The sequence below is a fragment of the Pseudophryne corroboree genome, chromosome 2, assembly GCF_028390025.1.
Source record: "Pseudophryne corroboree isolate aPseCor3 chromosome 2, aPseCor3.hap2, whole genome shotgun sequence".
Lineage (NCBI taxonomy): Eukaryota > Metazoa > Chordata > Amphibia > Anura > Myobatrachidae > Pseudophryne > Pseudophryne corroboree.
In genome coordinates, this window is record NC_086445.1 from 557260241 (window position 1) to 557270780 (window position 10540).

The 10540-nt window shown below is 43.2% G+C and overlaps 1 pseudogene; it reads right to left on the minus strand.

The window, feature by feature from the left end:
- Positions 1–5277: 5277 nt before the first annotated feature.
- Positions 5278–5396, minus strand: LOC135053912 (5S ribosomal RNA; annotated as a pseudogene).
- Positions 5397–10540: the final 5144 nt, after the last annotated feature.

A 10540-nucleotide genomic window follows, 5' to 3' on the forward strand; every position in this document is an offset into this window, starting at 1 on the left:
CCCCTCCCCGCCGGGATCCCGGCGTCGGTATGCTGCCGGGATCCCGGCGTCGGTAAGGTGACCGGCGGTCAGGAGACCGCCGGTCACCCGTACTACACCCCTTCATTCTCATGTGAGTTATCTAGGACACTATTTTGCACCTTCAGTGTGTAATTCAATTGCTAATTGGGACTTAGGGGGTAATTCAGATCTGATCGCTAGGCAGCGATTTTTGCAGTCCTGCGATCAGATAGTCGCCGCCTACAGGGGGAGGGTATTTTTGCTGTGCAAGTGTGCGAATGCATGTGTAGTAGAGCTGTACAAACAGATTTTGTGCAGTCTCTGCGCAACCCAGGACTTACTCAGCCGCTGCGATCACATCAGCCTGTCCAGGGCTGGATTTGACGTCAGACACACTCCCTGCAAACGCTTGGACACGTCTGCGTTTTTACAGACACTCCCTGAAAACAGTCAGTTGCCACCCACAAATGCCCTCTTACTGTCAATCTTCTTGCAAATGCCTGTGCGAATGGATACTTTGAACAAACCCGTCGCTGACCAGCGAACTGCTTAGCAAACGTCTGTCGTGCCTGCGCATTGCGGTGCATACACATGCGCAGTTCGGATCTGATCGCACGCTGTGTGAAAAATGAAACGCACAACTGCGATCAGATCTGAATTATCCCCTTAGTGCTTTGCCTACTCACAAGGCTATATCTGTTAGCCTGGACATTACCTTGTCAATTGCAATCACTTCCAGTATCCTGTTAACAACTGTATCCAGAAATTAACTTTCCATTCAGTACCATATCATTGTCATTTTTGTCTTCAACTACCTGGATTTGTTGCCTGTTAATTTTATTGCCTAAAACCTTCACTTGCCAGGTCTATCCAGTCATTGCTCATCAGAGTACTTCAGCCATAGTTTTCAAGTATGTATTCCTCTGTGTTCTGCAACTACAGAATTCAAGTATCCAATCTTCCAAGTAATAATCTCGTGAACATTGGGGGTAATTCCAAGTTGATCGCAGCAGGAATTTTGTTAGCAGTTGGGCAAAACCATGGGGGTCATTCCGAGTTCTTCGCTCGTTAGCTGCTTTTAGCAGCATTGCACACGCTAGACCGCCGCCCTCTGGGAGTGTATCTTAGCTTAGCAAAATTGCGAACGAAAGATTAGCAGAATTGCGAATAGAAATTTCTTAGCAGTTTCTGAGTAGCTCCAGACCTACTCACAGATTGCGATCAGCTCAGGCCGTTTCGTTCCTGGTTTGACGTCACAAACACGCCCAGCGTTCGGCCAGCCACTCCCCCGTTTCTCCAGACACTCCCGCATTTTTTCCTGACACGCCTGCGTTTTTCCACACACTCCCAGAAAACGGACAGTTTCCGCCCAGAAACACCCACTTCCTGTCAATCACACTCCGATCACTTCAACGATGAAAATTCTTCGTTCAGACGTGAGTAAATCTGCTAAGTTTTGTGCTAAAATACTTAGCGCATGCGCACTGCGTACCATGCCCATGCGCATTTTAGCCTTAATCGCTCCGTTGTGAAAATCGGCAACGAGCGATCAACTCGGAATGACCCCCCATGTGCACTGCAGGGGAGGCAGATTTAACATGTGCAGAGAGAGTTAGATTTGGGTGTGGTGTGTTCAATCTGCAATCTAATTTGCAGTGTAAAAATAAAGTAGCCAGTATTTACCCTGCACAGAAACAAAATAACCCACACAAATCTAACTCTTTCTGCACATGTTCTATCTGCCTCCCCTGCAGTGCACATGGTTTTGGCCAACTGCTAACAAAATTCCTGCTGCGATCAACTTGGAATTACCCCCATTGTTTCTTGTACTTGTTTCTTATCCTGGGTCTCCAGACCGTGGTATTCAAATATACTATCTTCAAGCTACTGTATTTGGACATTAATACTTTTACCATAATTGTGACTGAACTATGATCCCTGTTGTTTGCCTCCTGAGTACTGCTTTACCCTGTATAAAATAAACCTGCTGTAGCACTTTGAACTAGGGGGGGTTAATTCAGATGAGATCCTGCACACTGGCAGGGGGCTACCCTCCACTTCCCGGGTCGCAGAGGCTTTGTGTGACGTCACGCGGCCCACCCACTGCAACGGTCCGGACACGCCTGCGTTGTCCGGACTGCGCCCCGCCAAAGGTGTTCTAATACTGTTTGCACACCCCCCTACTGCCCTGCGACTGCCTCTGCCTGATTGACATTGATGCTATTAGTATTTCAATGGGCTCCCGGGGCGGCCACTGCGCATGCGCACACCAGCAAGGGCTTCAGACTGCGATCTCTGCAGCGATCAAGTCTGAATTAGGCCCTTGGTCGTTTCCTGTGAGTACTGTATGCATACCTCCAAACTTGTGAATCTCTGAAGGAGGGACTCCTTGCGCGGCCTATCCGTGCGGCATTGGAAAGGGGTGTGGCCTATCGGAAGGGGTGTGGTCTCACATGGATGACGTGATCGCGAGCCACGCCTCTGTGAGCTGCTGGCCATGCCCCCAGGCCCTCTGCCTCAGTGGAATAGACGCTGTGCGCACATCTATTCACCGCTGCTCTGCTCTAAACTGAGCAGAGCAGCAAGTGATAGGGAGCCTCCCAACTGCCCCCGCCCCCTCACCGTGGGACACTGCGGCCTGCTGGAGGGACAGATCCCCCCAAAAACAGGACTGTCCCGCAAAAATCGGGACAGTTTGGAGCAGGGGCGTAGCCAGAACTTTGTGGGCCCCATAGCAACATTTTGAAGGGGATCCCGTCCCAATGCTTCTAGAGAGACACTTCTCTGCAGCAGTTGTTAATTTTATGCCCAATAATAGTGCCGTAGTTCATTTTCTGAACCATAGTGGAGCCTTATTTAATGTTATGCCCCATAGTAGTGCACTAGTTTCTTTTATGAATCGCAGTAGTGTTTACGTTCACACTATGTCACATTTCAGAGCTGCCAGTACACATTATGCCAAACAGTACCCCCAATTCACATTATGATATATAGTGCTCCCCGTTCATATTGTGCCTCATTACAGTGCCCCGGAACATATTATATAACATTAAAATGCCCTCCAGTTCATTTTATACCACAATACAATGAGCAGGTCTAGGGGCATACCTAGATATATTGCAGGCCCCAAGGAAAAAGTTTTAAAGGACCCCTATGTACCACACAATGGCGAAAAATGTATATAACACATGTAACTTTGACATGGAAGGTGGGCCTCGCTTAGCTCTGGTCCCCATAGCAGCTGCACTGCCTGCACCTATGGTAGCTATGCCCTTGGTTTGGAGGTATGCTGTATGTCCATACAGGAGAAATTCCACGTGAACCCTGACAGTATGAATTGGCCCAAAAAATGCAATAGCAGGGAAGGTAATTGCAGTCTGCCTGAGAGAGTTTTCTCACAGCCTGTTAACTCCTCATGTCCTGAGACATCATTTTCTTTAGATTCTGTATGACTGGGGATTTTCAAAGAAAAGCTAGACTAGCTGCAGACTTTAGTCAAGAAAAGAAAGATAGGGGGCTCCTATCACATTGGCGCCTATAAGCTGCCCTGAACTACGTCCCTTCCTAAAGTGTCACCACACTTTCAAACAGACAATAAATACAAAGAAGTTGGAAGGGATATGGCTGTTGGCGCTATTATGTAATATTCAACATTTTATATGTACACATATATATATATTGTAATATAAAGGATACGTTCCTCTTAATGTATTTCCAGGGTACTCCTTTTCTTCTTCCAATATTCATCCAATGATGTTTCCCAGTGATGTGAATAGTATGAAAAATAAAAAATAATACATGTGTAGAAAAAATATATTTTTTTTGAGAAATTGAGACTGTTCTACACATGTATTATTTTTTTATTTTCCATACTATTCACATCACTGGGAAACATCATTGGCTGAATATTGGAAGAAGAAAAGGAGTACCCTGGAAATACATTAAGAGGAACGTGTCGTTTACATAACAATATATATATATGTGTACATATAAAATGTTGAATATTACATAATAGCGCCAAGAGCCATATCCCTTCCAACTTCTTTGTATTTATTAGCTGCAGACTTTGTTATCTGGTATATTATTCATACTTGTAAAAGAATGTGGGGAATACTGCACTGATCATGGGGGGTGTTTCCGAGTTGTTCGCTCGCTAGCTGCTTTTAGCAGCGTTGCACACGCTAAGCCGCCGCCTACTGGGAGTGTATCTTAGCATAGCAGAATTGCTAACGAAAGCTTTGCTAATTTTCTCGTAACGATTACCCTGCAGTTTCTGAGTAGCTCCAGACTTACTCAGCCATTGCGACCAGCACAGTCCTTTTCGTTCCTGGTTTTACGTCACAAACACACCCAGCGTTTGCCCAACCACTCCCCCGTTTCTCCAGCCACTCCTGCGTTTTGCAACTCGAACGCCTGCCTTTTTCTGCACACTCCCATAAAACGGCCAGTTTCCGCCCAGAAACACCCACTTCCTGTCAATCACACTACGATCAGCAGAGCGATGAAAAAACTTTGTTACACTGTGAGTAAATTACCAAACTTTTGTGCTAATTTACTTGGCGCAGGCGCATGCACAGTTTGCGACTAATCGCTCTGTAGCGAAAAAAAATAACGAGCGAACAACTCGGAATGACCCCCCTGGTTAATGTCAAAATCAATATGAAAACCAAAATAGTTCAATTGTGTAAGAGGAATTCCTCTCAATACTTGAATTGTTGGTGCACCCTGAGTCAGTATAATGTTAGAACAAACAGAAAGAAGAAAAAAGAAGATTCTTTTGTGGGCGCACTCTTATGAAAATTAAGTAAGACACTACAATGAGAGAGTATAAAATCTATATGTTTATTAATCCGAGTTAAAAGTTGGACAGTTAGTGTGTGACACAATATACAAACGCAAAACAAAAAGTTAAAAGGATTATATATCTAGGAAGCCTATTACCAGAGATGATCTCATATGGGAAAAACCAGATATATGGTATATACCGCAAACAATAGTAGAGAAAGCCCAAAATGGGTTATTAATACAAATATTAATGTCTTTAATAGGTAATACAAGAAATAGTCTACTATGAGCTAAACGGATATAGGTGCATCCCGTCAAAAATGGCCAATAAAACCCACACAGGGTTAATATATTATGGACTCACAAGTGCCAGTCTCAAATTTACCGCCAAAGGAAATGTTAACACAGTTAATATAAAGAATAAAGATCAGAAGAAAGGGCAGATGTGAATCTGCTGTCAGTGTTAGGCACAGAGCCTGCCAGCCACTGGGACCTCTACTAAACTTAGTCTTTCCAGGCGGTCTCCCGTCTTGGTACTGACCAAGCCCAGCACTGCTTGGCTTCCGAGATCGGACGAAATCGGGCGTTTACAGTGTGGTATGATAGTAGGGGTATTAATACCCATTCTACTCTTGGATCACTGATGAGAGTTCACGTAATTAAATAGATTAGAATATTTTAGCATTTAATATAAGATAAGGAATAAATAGATGGATCTGCTGCCCGCGTTAGGCAGAGGTGTGCGGAATCACCATACACCAATGGATCGCTGGTGAGAGTCCAGAAAATAGATGAGTGAAGAAAATGAGAAGAGTCATTTCTTAGTAGTCTGTGTACAATAGAACGAAATCAATTATCATAAATGCTATATCCCAGCACTAAATGTGCGTTCCAGTGCACGGCAGAAACATACAATAAGCAGCAAAGGAAAATTCCTGTAAGTTAAATGTCAGGTTCAAGGTAACAGCAAATGATGAAATTGACACCCCGTTCCACACTATAGAAATGTGCTGAATTTAATTGAAGTGACAATCTATTAGATACTGTAAAAATGGCAAGGCTCAACAATTGGCAAAGCACAGTATGCGTCAGTAATGCGGGCTATTATCAAAAAAACTAGTAGAGCACTAAAAGTTAGATTGGGGGAACATTTAAGGAACATCCATAAGGGTTTGGATACACACGCACTGTCAAAGCACTTTAAGGATGTACATGGTTGTGATACCAAATATATAAAGAATTTTTTGGCTCTAAAAAAGGTTTCTACCGATGCAAGAGGTGGAGATATTGCCTCTAAATTATCCAAGTGTGAAATGACTATGATATATAATTTTAATACATTAGCTCCTATGGGTATTAATAAAGACTTCGGACCAGATGCATCATCGCTTGGAAAGTGATAAAATGGAGAGTAAAAAAGTACCAGCCAATCAGCTACTAACTGCCATTTTTCAAACACAGCCTGTGACATGGTAGTTAGGAGCTGATTGGCTGGTACTTTTTCACTCTCCATTTTATCACTTTCCAAGCGATGATGCATCTAGCCCTTCGAATTAAAATTGTTTTTATAACCATTTATGTATTCATCTGGATGTTTCATAATGTTTTAATGTCGTTAATTGTATTTTTATATACAATTTTATGCGTTTTAATTTTTATTTTTATATCTTTGTATATTATATCCGTAAAAGGCCATTAAGTCCGAAAAAGATCTGTCCAAAGGTGGCCGCGCCGGAGACATTAGGACTTACGATTACATCAGAGATTTCCTCCTGTCTAAACTCGTAATTACGATTACCGGAAATGACGTCACCGGAAGTGACATTGGTGGAACGCAAATGCGGTGCAAACTACAGGAAATGATGTCACTTCTTGGCACTTTGGACAGGGGGGGGGGGGCAGCGTGGCGCCAAAAGCGGACTATAGAACAATAGCAGAATGTCAGAAATGGAGGAGTGGAACGGACATATTATATGGTCATTCAATGAATGTATTAGAGGGTAGATAATCCATGTCTGGAAATAGGCCTTTCTTGGGATTAATTGATTACATCACCGAAGGGGGTATAAATTGATATTCCTGGGAGGTGAACCACTATGCCTTGAAAAAGATACCAGAGAGTATCGAAACGCGTCGGTTGGACTTTTGTGTGGTACAGAGGAGTCTGGAACAGATCCATAGAAGGAATTTCAAGGTGCTGGGGACGCCTGGTTATTTCAATCATGCCTTGTCTGTCTGCTTGTTAAGGTAGACAATCTTTTATGGTGAGAGTCCAATATTCATTCTGGCTTGTTTGCTTGCATGTTTTATAATAAAAGTTGTATTATACTATCAGGGTCGGACTGGCCCACAGGGGTACCAGGGAAACCACCGGTAGGCCCCACTGCCTGAGTGCCCACTCCTTCTTCTAGGGATCAGGTTCCAGACTATGCACTTGTATTATACATGGTAGATATGTTGCATTACACTGCACTAGACTATTGTGAATTTCAGGCCTCTGTGGAGGCTGGCCACACCCCTTTGTAGGCTGGCCACACCCTTAAGTATGGGCCCCTATCACTGCATTCCCCTGGTGGGCCCTTCATGCCCCAGTCCGACACTGTATACTATACCTGACTAAGTCAGGTGAAAATCTTTTAGTAAGCCTTGTACCTATAAATGAGTCTACTTTTTTAAGAGTAGACAATCGCACTTTTTGGGGGGAGCTGAAGTTCCACCAGTATGGGTTCTGAATGGTCAACCATCTCCCTCACAATAGACAAGTCCTCCTGCCGATGCGTTTCGACACAAGCAGTGTCTTCATCAAGGCATGAGTCATGCCTTGATGAAGACACTGCTTGTGTTGAAAGGCGTCGGCAGGAGGACTTGTCTGTTGTGAGGGAGACGGTTGGGACATCACCTGTGGAGCTGAATGGCTGGTTCCGGGGACGCCCGAGTGTGACCATCTTTAAAAACTTGCTGGTATTATCTACTTTGTAGACCACTTCATATGGTGAGAGACCACCCTTATCCCTGTCTTGTATATGTTCAGCACAGTGAATAAAATATATTGCACCATTGGAGGTTTTCTATCTTTCTTTTTTGGGTAATACTTGTGGAGAGGAAGACCAGAGCCATTCAGAACCCATACTGGTGGAACTTCAGCTCCCCCCAAAAAGCACGATTGTCTACTCTTAAAAAAGTAGACTCATTTATAGGTACAAGGCTTACTAAAAGATTTTCACCTGACTTAGTCTTGTATATGTATTATGCACTGTGAATGTTTATTTTATGTTTTCTTTGAGCGCCTCTGGATTCTAATGGCATTCTTTTGACCACAACGATTTCTGGAGTGTGGGGTGACACTTCTTTGTCCATTTCCTGAAATCAGAGGCAGCCATCATTGGCGCACGGTATCCTATCATTATTGTTTGTTTTTTGTATACTATACCTGTTTATTCTCTTCATGACACTGGAAAACATAAGGACGTATAGATGAAGAAGTGGAATTCCTATAAGGATTGACCTTCTACCATTCATGCAAAACTTGTCTACAAAATAGTAGACATTTCCTCACGGTACGGATCCTACTTGCAATGTTAACATAGGAACTGTATACATATAACAATATCACACTATTGTTGTTTTTCTTTAATTATTTATATGTTGGAGGTTTTTAAAAGTTGGAGATTAAAAGTTCTCCAGACAGAGAGCAGTATTCTAAACGTGAACAGTGTCAGCACCTGCGGACAGTTCAGTGATATCTTTTTGTTCTAAATGTTGTCTTGGGTGTGCGGTGACACTCTTCTTATCACTGAATAGTCCGTGTTAAGCAGCTCATATTTCAGCGCACCAAGCATCTTCACTTTTGTTTGTACTGCAAAAAATCTAATCCATGCAATCATTACCTCCCGCATTGATTATTGTAATAGTCTCCTTACTGGTCTTCCCAAACATAGGCTCTCACCACTACAATCCATTTTAATGCAGCTGCGAGGCTAATCTTCCTTGCTAGACATTCTTTGTCTGCTGATCCGCTCTGTCAGTCCCTCCATTGGTTACCGGTATTCTACCGTGTTAAATATAAAATACTTTTACTTACATACAAGGCTATTAACCAAACTGCACCATCATACATCTCCTCACTCATCTCAAAAATCTCCCTACCAGACCTCTCTGCTCTGCACAAGATCTGTGTCTTTCATCCACATGTATTACTTGTTCCCACTCAGAATTCCAGGACTTTGTCCGGGCTTTACCCACTCTGTGGAATGTCCTCCCACGCACATAAGACTCTCCTCTAGTCTCCAAACCTTCAAACGTTTCCTGAAAGCTCTTCAGACAAGCCTATCAAATTCCAGACCCACTCACATAACCTTCACTGCTTCCCTATCCAATTACATCATCTCTGTACAGTCCACATAACCTCACATATTTGTCTTCCAACATTGCTGGGTGATCATATCATACAACCCATTAAGAACCTAGCAATCTGGTGGACCATTATGCAAAAGGTAGCATCTATCCTTGTGTATCAATATCTATTTCCCTATAGATTGTACGCTTGTGAGCAGGGCCTTCCTACCTCTATGTCTTTCTGTCTTTGCCCAGTTTTGTTCTATAACTGTTCTAATTGTAAAGTAGAACGGAACATGCTGCACTATATAAGAAACTGCTAATTAATAATAAATAAATAGATAGCTTCTTTTTGGTGGGGGGATTAATTGCTTATTTTTTGTGGGGGCCCAAACAAACCAATCATCTCAGCCACATTCGTGTGGCAGATCCTGTCGCTGAAATGACTGGTTTGTTAAAGTGTGCATGTCCTGTTTATACAACATAAAAGTGGGTGGGAGGGCCCAAATACAAATCCATATTGCACCTCTTATTTTTTTCTTTGCATTATGTGCTCTTTGGGGCCTAGTTTTTAAAGGTGTCATCCTGTCTGACACTGCAGTGCCACTCCTAGATGGGCCAGGTATTTGTGCTGCCCACTTGTGTCGCTTAACTTAGTCATCCATTGACCTCGGTGCAACCTTTTGGCCGAAAAACAATATTGTGAGGTGTTCAGTGGTCAGAATAGACTGGAAATGAGTGGAAATTAATGTTATTGAGGTTAATAATACCGTAGGATCAAAATTACCACCAAATTCTGTGATTTTAGCTGTTTTTATGGGTTGTTTTCCCCAAAAAAATCATCCAGATCCAAAACCAAAACCCGAAAGGGTGATTTTAGCAAAACCAATCCAGATCCAAAACACGAGCGGAGATCCAGATCCAAAACCAAAACACAAAACCCAAAAAGTGCCCACCGCACATTTCTAGTTTACAGTGTTTCAGGCCTTAAGGGGGCTTAGAGTATCCAGCCCCAGGAGGGGGCTCCTGCTATAGCCCAGCCCCAGGAGGGGGCTCTGATCATCATGCCAATCCCAGGAAAGGAATTCAGCATCTTAGTTTCTCACAGCACAAGCCATGTATCTAGGCACATGGGAACTGCTGGAGCCTTGGTTGCCAATCTTAGTGCCAACGTGTTGGCTCAGGTTTTGAGTGTGGCTCAGTCTCCCAGGACTTCCAATAAAGACCAAATCTAAAGAGTGCCATCTGAATCTCAGGTCAGAGCTCAGCTACTGTCATCATATATATCTGACCAGTCTCCTGAAAGTCTGTTTCCTCCTCAGTGTCCAGATGATCCATTTATTATTCCGTCTGCAGTTTCTCCAGTGAATCAAGTTTCAGCCTCAAAGAATTCATCTGATGCTTCATCTTTAGATCACTT